This window comes from Pangasianodon hypophthalmus, chromosome 21 (assembly GCF_027358585.1).
Source record: "Pangasianodon hypophthalmus isolate fPanHyp1 chromosome 21, fPanHyp1.pri, whole genome shotgun sequence".
NCBI lineage: Eukaryota > Metazoa > Chordata > Actinopteri > Siluriformes > Pangasiidae > Pangasianodon > Pangasianodon hypophthalmus.
The window spans coordinates 15,925,153-15,932,307 of NC_069730.1; the positions used below are offsets into that span (position 1 = coordinate 15,925,153).

General features: G+C 33.2%; 1 long non-coding RNA gene across 1 annotated transcript in view; it reads right to left on the reverse strand.

The window, feature by feature from the left end:
* LOC113533563 (uncharacterized) overlaps positions 1-1,692 on the reverse strand; it is a 30,693-nt gene extending 29,001 nt beyond the window's left edge. Inside the window, exon 1 of the long non-coding RNA XR_004580366.2 lies at positions 995-1,692. This is a non-coding gene — a long non-coding RNA (uncharacterized LOC113533563). The remainder of the gene's footprint in view (positions 1-994) is intronic.
* Positions 1,693-7,155: the final 5,463 nt, after the last annotated feature.

Sequence of the window (7,155 nt, forward strand, 5' to 3'; positions counted from 1 at the left end):
CTATTGATTTTTTTTTTAAATGTCTTCTTCATTAAGCAATAAAAGAGACCGCTTAAAAATCTCTGCACAGTCTCCATTAATTTCCCCCTCTGAAAAAAAATCTCGCCCTATAAAAGAAAAGCCTGAGAAAAAAAATTCTTCCCACAAACAAGTGACCGAGAAAAAAAACATTAACCCCGCAAAGAAAGAAGTCAACATCAAGTTCAACAGCGCGCGCTGTTCCTCATTAGCATATGAATACTGTCTGCGCGAGAGAGTCTGGCCCCGCCCCATTTTCCCAGGCCCGCGCGCTCCTCACTCCTATTAAAGCCTCTAAAGCCTATTTACATTGCACATCACTCATTTGTCCTATAGAACTGAAACAAATATGACTGCATCCCAAATGGTTCCCTGCATGGTTCCCCTTTATCTGTGCAGGGTATTAAAAAAAAAAAAAAAAAAAGATTCGTTTTTTTCTTTTTTCTCATCAGAACTTCTCATCTAATTCTCCACAATTTCCCGCAATTTTCATCTTAGACTGATAATTTTGAAATATTAGGCTGATAATTTCTGTACTATTTATTTCTAAATGACTAAAATACTAAATTATTTCCAGTATTTCCTGCACCCTGTGTAGTGCACTACATCCCTATTCAATATGAAACCATTTGAGACGCACACTTTTTGGACCAGAACTAAACCGTGTTGTATTCAATAGGCTTGTTTTTACAGCTTTTTTTTTTTTTTTTTTTTTTTTTTTTTTTTACAGCAAATAAACCGTTTAACACTCGAATTAAACACTGAAATTGAACACAAGACAAAGTCTAAGTCTTCATAAAACAGCCTATAAGATGATGTAGTAGGCTGTATGCACTCTGTAAGATTTTAATAATGTACCTCAAACGCTCAAAACGTTAAAAAGGGCTAGCTAAAAGTAACAAAACAACCTACACCACAGCATTAACATGGACTCTATGACTTATTATCGTAGGGAAAGAGAGAAAAAAGTGCTCACCGTGACCTCGAGTCGAGAGGAAAGAAGAAGTTAGCTGAGTCCACCTGCTATATTCAGGGAGGCTACATCTAAACCCCGCACACTCCCGCACTAAACAGCGCTCTGTAGCTTAGCATAATGTCACTAGCCTTGTTTGGTTTGTTTCTTTTACACTAATTAGTACAGAGGTGTGTGGGTTTAGTTCGGACGTATCCATGGCGACCCGAGTGAACACGACGGTTGATATTAGACTTTTTTTTTTTTTTTTTTTTTTTTTTTTTGCTAAACACCTTTAAAGGATTTTTCCAGTCGAAATTTGTTGTCTGTTAATTAGCCCGTAGCTATTCCCTTTCGGCTAATTAGCGTGTTTTCTTTTCTCTTCAAAGGAAAAAACAGCAACCGAAGGCGACGAGGGAGAGACGCGCGTGAGGGCGAGCGCGAGAGAGGAGAGAGGGAGGGAGCGCGAGAGCATGACGTAGGAGCGCGCGAGGGAAGGCTGATAGAGAGAGAGGGAGAGAGAGAGAAAGAGAGAGGGAGAGAGGTGGGGGTGGGGACAAAATGTTCGTTAAATCCACAATACTCTCGATTTTATCTGGAAAGACAAAATGGAGACTATTAAATGAATCTAATTACCAATAACGACTCTTTTAACGAATTTTCATTCCTTTTGTGCTTTTTCAAAAATGTTTCCCAGGGCTCTGTCTCTAACATTTTAATTCCTTTTCCACGTAAATCTATAAAAAAAAAAAATGGGTTGATTCCCCCAACCCCCCCCCCCCCCCCCCAAAAAAAAAACCCTCATCTGATATGCCAAATAAAGGAGTGAAATGAGTGAGCTAGGCCTCTCATCAACACACGTTTGCAAGCACGTGCAAAATCTCGCGCTACTCTGCCGCAAACGTGTGTTGCTGATGTAATGCCAGTCGCATCTCACCGACACCAAACCGTATTCACTATATAGTGCACTAGTTAGTGTTTTTTTTTTTTTTTTCATTTAGGCTATAACTCATATAAACATAATCAAGCCTACAGTGCATCCACAAGCACACAGCTGTCCCTGTCTCTAATCCCTGTTATTTAGAGGATGCAAAACACACACACACACACACACACACACACACACAGGAATAGAGACCAGGGTGTTAATTCGGACACAGTGCAAAGCTACGTCCAGATCCGTGCACTACAGTCTACCTCACTGAATAGATATATAGGTTTCTGTCGTGTTTATGCAGCAACGTGTGATTTTGGGGCAACTAATTTGACATGCTGTTTATTTTGACAGTCAGTTTGATGCTTTAAGACTACTTATTAACATAGAATGGCATTTTAATAGTCAGCTAAATAGTAGAATGGTAAAGTATATATCTATACACTACGTGCGAATACAATAAATAAAAAAATATATAAATAAATAATTTTTTGTTCATGTCTCTATCTGGACAACAGAAGGTTTAAGGTTTAAAACTAATAAACACATATTCAATTCTGTAAGAGTTTACTTTATTTCGAATTTTATTCTTTTTTTTAATTTATTTATTTTGGGACATTGTTTATGTGTTTATTAGTCTTATCTCTGCCCTGACAAACCTTTATAGATCTAAACCAATGCATATAATGAGGAGGTTAGAAAATATTAGACTGAAGACAATTCACAGTAAATTCCCAGTGCAGAATGAATGCTTTCATACAGCTGGATTTATAAACACAGCAGCAGTTAATATCATTACTACTGTAAAGAAATGGCATGTTCTTTTCCTCTCCTTTACTGTAAAGAAATGGCACCTTCTTTTCTTCTCCTTTACTGTAAAGAAATGGCATGTTGCATGTATTATATAACTGATATAAATGAGTTAAAGGGAATGAAATAGCGTTTTTTTTTCTACGACCGTTTTTGTTCTGTGCCCGAAAATGTGACTCGTTTCAGTATTTTCACAGCAATCTCACACTATAAAATGCGATTTGTACTTTAATGATGATCAGTAAACCTTCAATCCACGAACAGAGAGCTGAATTCGTCATTTACTGTATAAAAGCAGTCAGTTATTTTTATTCAGCACGAATATAATGAAGCTCAAATGAACAGAACCTCGTGAGAGAGAGAGAGAGAGAGAGAGAGAGAAAGCATCTACATTAATAAACATTAACATTACTGAAGATGGAGGCTATCTTTATGTTTTACTTGTGAATACAGTTCTGTTACAGGAGATGTTTTTGCAAATAGAAATCTCAGGAATTGTTCATTTCTTCATTTGTCCCTCTGGGGGAACCTTAAAGGTTCTACACAGAACCCTGCAAAGGAACCCTTTATCAGAACCCTTTAGGAACCCTTACTTATCCAATGAACCCTTAAAGAAAGCTTGAATAACAAAGTTTGAAGGTACAAATGAACCTCATTATGTCTGAGATTATAATGAATTTATCTGAAAAGCAGTTTTTAAAATGCATATATGAGGAGTATATTGTTTTATTATTGGACTCTCTATTCAATCTACATAAAGACAATTTACACAGCTGTTTCTATGCATGGTGATGAGGATTTTTACACTTTGAACGCTTTTGCTTGAATTCTGAGTTTAGTAAGTGCTTATTACTTTATTATTTTGCAATTTTTTTTATCAATAAGGTAAAATGTAGGCTAAGCAAATGAAACTAAATATTATTATCAATTCTGGTGTTCATATAGCTTGAAATACTATAAATCAGTTTACAAATTGTTCCAATTTCAAAATGTCAACTTGAGAATTTGTACAAAATAACGTGCAAAAGAAACATGAAAAAGAATATGTTTTGTTGTGCATTTTGTGTGCTATAATGCTGATAAGAGATTAAACGTAAGTTTTTATTTTCTGTATGACACAAGAGAGTCCTGAAGAGAGATTATACTGCTTATGCTGTATATTCATTTACAACAAAGACAATTTTACTTTAACATTTTAAACATGTAAAAGGCTGGGACCTATTCTTAATTTCTGTGTGTACTTGTTATCATTGCTAATCAATAACCTTGACCTCTAACCTTGATCAATATTCACTGGTCTATTGATAATGATACACAAACTTCAGACAAATTGGTTTAGCTTGATGTTCAAATTTCTTATTTTGTTCAAATTCCTGTTTTGTTTTGTTTTTTAAATAAATGAAACCCTACTTTTGTTCAGCCGATCAGAGTACCTGTGTGCTCACATTCAGCTCACATGCATTTACTAAACTGCAAATACATAAGCCGTAAATAATAATTATATAGTTGATAGCTAAAGCAAGATTAAGCCGTACACAGAATCTATAGCAGTGTAATTATGTATTTTTTAAAACAATGTTACATTCAATAACACTTTAATAACATTTTATTATAGTTTGTGTGTACTGTACTTAAGTAACTTAAATATCTATATATTATATTATACTGCCATGTAGCGATAGTAGTGGTGTATTTATTTATGGTTATATACAGAAATATGTATATATTTATAAATAAATTATTTTAGGATTATAGCAAAAGCGCTAGTATGGAAAAGAGATTTATTGCCAGCTCTGTCACTTTTAACATGGACGTACAGGAACCATAAAGTCTTTAATTTTTTTTTCCTCGAGTAAGTCGTACTAAGGCATAATAAGTGGTATCTATGAGGAAGTATGAACAGTGAGCATGTTACGGTAAATAAAAAGTGTAATAAGAATCAAAATTGTGTTCAGACACTATCAATGTTAATTACAAGCTAATAAACATCATTTGAACTTGAATTGAATATAAATGTGTTTTAATATAGTGCTTTATATAATATAATAGCATAAATTAATCAAGAACACACACACACAGACACACACCCTAGCTATTGCCATTTCTTATGTTATACTGTAATTCAGTAGAATAGAAAGAAATATTAAAAAAAGAAATAGAAAAAGCATTTTATTCCTGACTCATTTCTATAAGAAAAACCTTTAGCATGTCTGCTGATTAGGTTGTTTGCATGTATATAAAGTATATATGATTTTTTTTAAAAAGTATATCCAAGTACAATTAAATTAATCATAGCCTATACAATACAATAATGTAATATTGTATTTTTGTTTTTCATTTTCGTGTTTATTCCTATTTTTCTATATTCTGAACTTAACCAAAAATAATTATTAAAAATTCTTTAAACATAAAAATATTATTATTTACATTATTGAAGAATCAAAAATCTCTCCTAGACCTAATTCCTAATTTATGCATAATCTAAAAATTCAACTTATATGCTTACAAGTTTTATACAATTCTGTCATTACTGTATTACTATATTTTTACAATACTACTATACAAAAAAAACAAAACCTCTCCTTGGTATCCTCAAGGTTACACATCTACACATTACACATTTGCACTATTGTAATATGTGCTGTATAATATGTGTTACCTTGAAAGGTGCGTATAGTCTACCTTTGAATCTTTACTCTAAAAATCCATTTATGTATTGTGAACTATTTTTTAAGATATGCTCTATCTGCATTTCTATGTAAAAGATACATATTAAAGGTACAAAAGGTGTCTCCTTGAGGGTACCACCCTTGCAAAACGGAAAGGTACAGATTAATACTATTATTTGGAGCGTGTAACGATGAAGGTAAGAGATTAAGTCACTATGAAAAGCATGAAAAAAAGCTAATGTTTGGCCGCAGTGTCTCCTGTATATGATAAAGAATACATTTTAAATTTCCATTTTAAATCTAATGATTAATTTGATGTTTGCCTTATTTACATCTTTATACTAAGATTGGTATAAACGCAGTATCATTTTATACTCGTTTATTAATTTGGCCACATGAAAATGCACCAAAATGCATTGAACACTACATCATAATGCAGCTTTTTTTGATAAAACCTACCTACAGATATATCTTAGTTTTCCTGTACCTGTAGTGCTGCTCTTTGTGTGGTTTCTTTACCATCCACTTTTATTAATATACATATTAATCATGTGAAAGAGAAGCATGCAGCCACCACAGCACCTGCACACACACACACACACACACACACTGTGTTAAGCATGCAGTCATGGTGTAGGTCCTTCTCTTCTTTAGCTGATGATTCAGACCTCCAGACTGTACGCTCTGCAGCTGTATTCTCATGCTTATTCACACTGCATTCACTAACATCCAGTAATTAAATTAGTCTAACACTGACTTCTATATATCTATTTATATCTATATATATTATATAATTCCCAGAAATCAACTCATCACTGAGCAGTATGACGGTGCTGAATTTACTCTTATTCATGAGCTATTACATAGTAATAACTGTGTAATTATAATACATTACCATATTGTTGAAATTTTATATATAATTATATTTTAAATCATGCAGTTTGCTTATAATAAACAAAATGTAGATGAATTACATACATGGATAGTTGTGTTTATGTTAGAAAACATGTTGATCTGGAATTGTAGTGGTTAGATAAATCACAGCTCGCGATACATGAAATAGAAATTTGAATTCGGGATTCAAATTTGAGAGTCAATTGTTGCAGCTGCTAATCTACACAAGTCATATGCAGTCTATCATGTAATGACGTTACTGCAAGCCTAATGTCAGAGAAATATTTTTTTTAAATTACTTGCCCCCCCCCCCCCCCCCCCTTTTTTTTACCACACTGTAACCAATGATTTATTTGACTTGAATTTTTTTTAAATGCTAAGATTCCAAGAAATGCAACAGATGCCAAATTGGATGCCCTACATGACTAAAGGATATCCTAGATTACTAATAAATGTTGTGGATGAATATAGAATAAGATAAAGGATATCGTAGATGACTAACATATGTCCTAGATGACTAAGGGATGCCCTGGATTACTAAAGAATGTTGTGGATGACTATAGAATAACCTAGATAATTAAAAAAATATCCTAGATGAACAAAGTATGTCATAGATGACTGATATTCTAGATGACTAAAGGAGTGCACATGAATGTGCAATCACACTGTTGCTATATATAGGCAGTCATGTTATAATAATTTATAAATCATATTACATGTCCAAAATCTCAAAGTGCTTTACATAATAGATTAAAAATTAGACAAAAAATAAGACAATCCACAATCATAAACAATTTATAAAAGGATAAAAGGCCTGGCTGAGTCCAACAGAATTAAGAAACTAAATATCAATTTGGCATGAGGATCTCAAAAAGAGC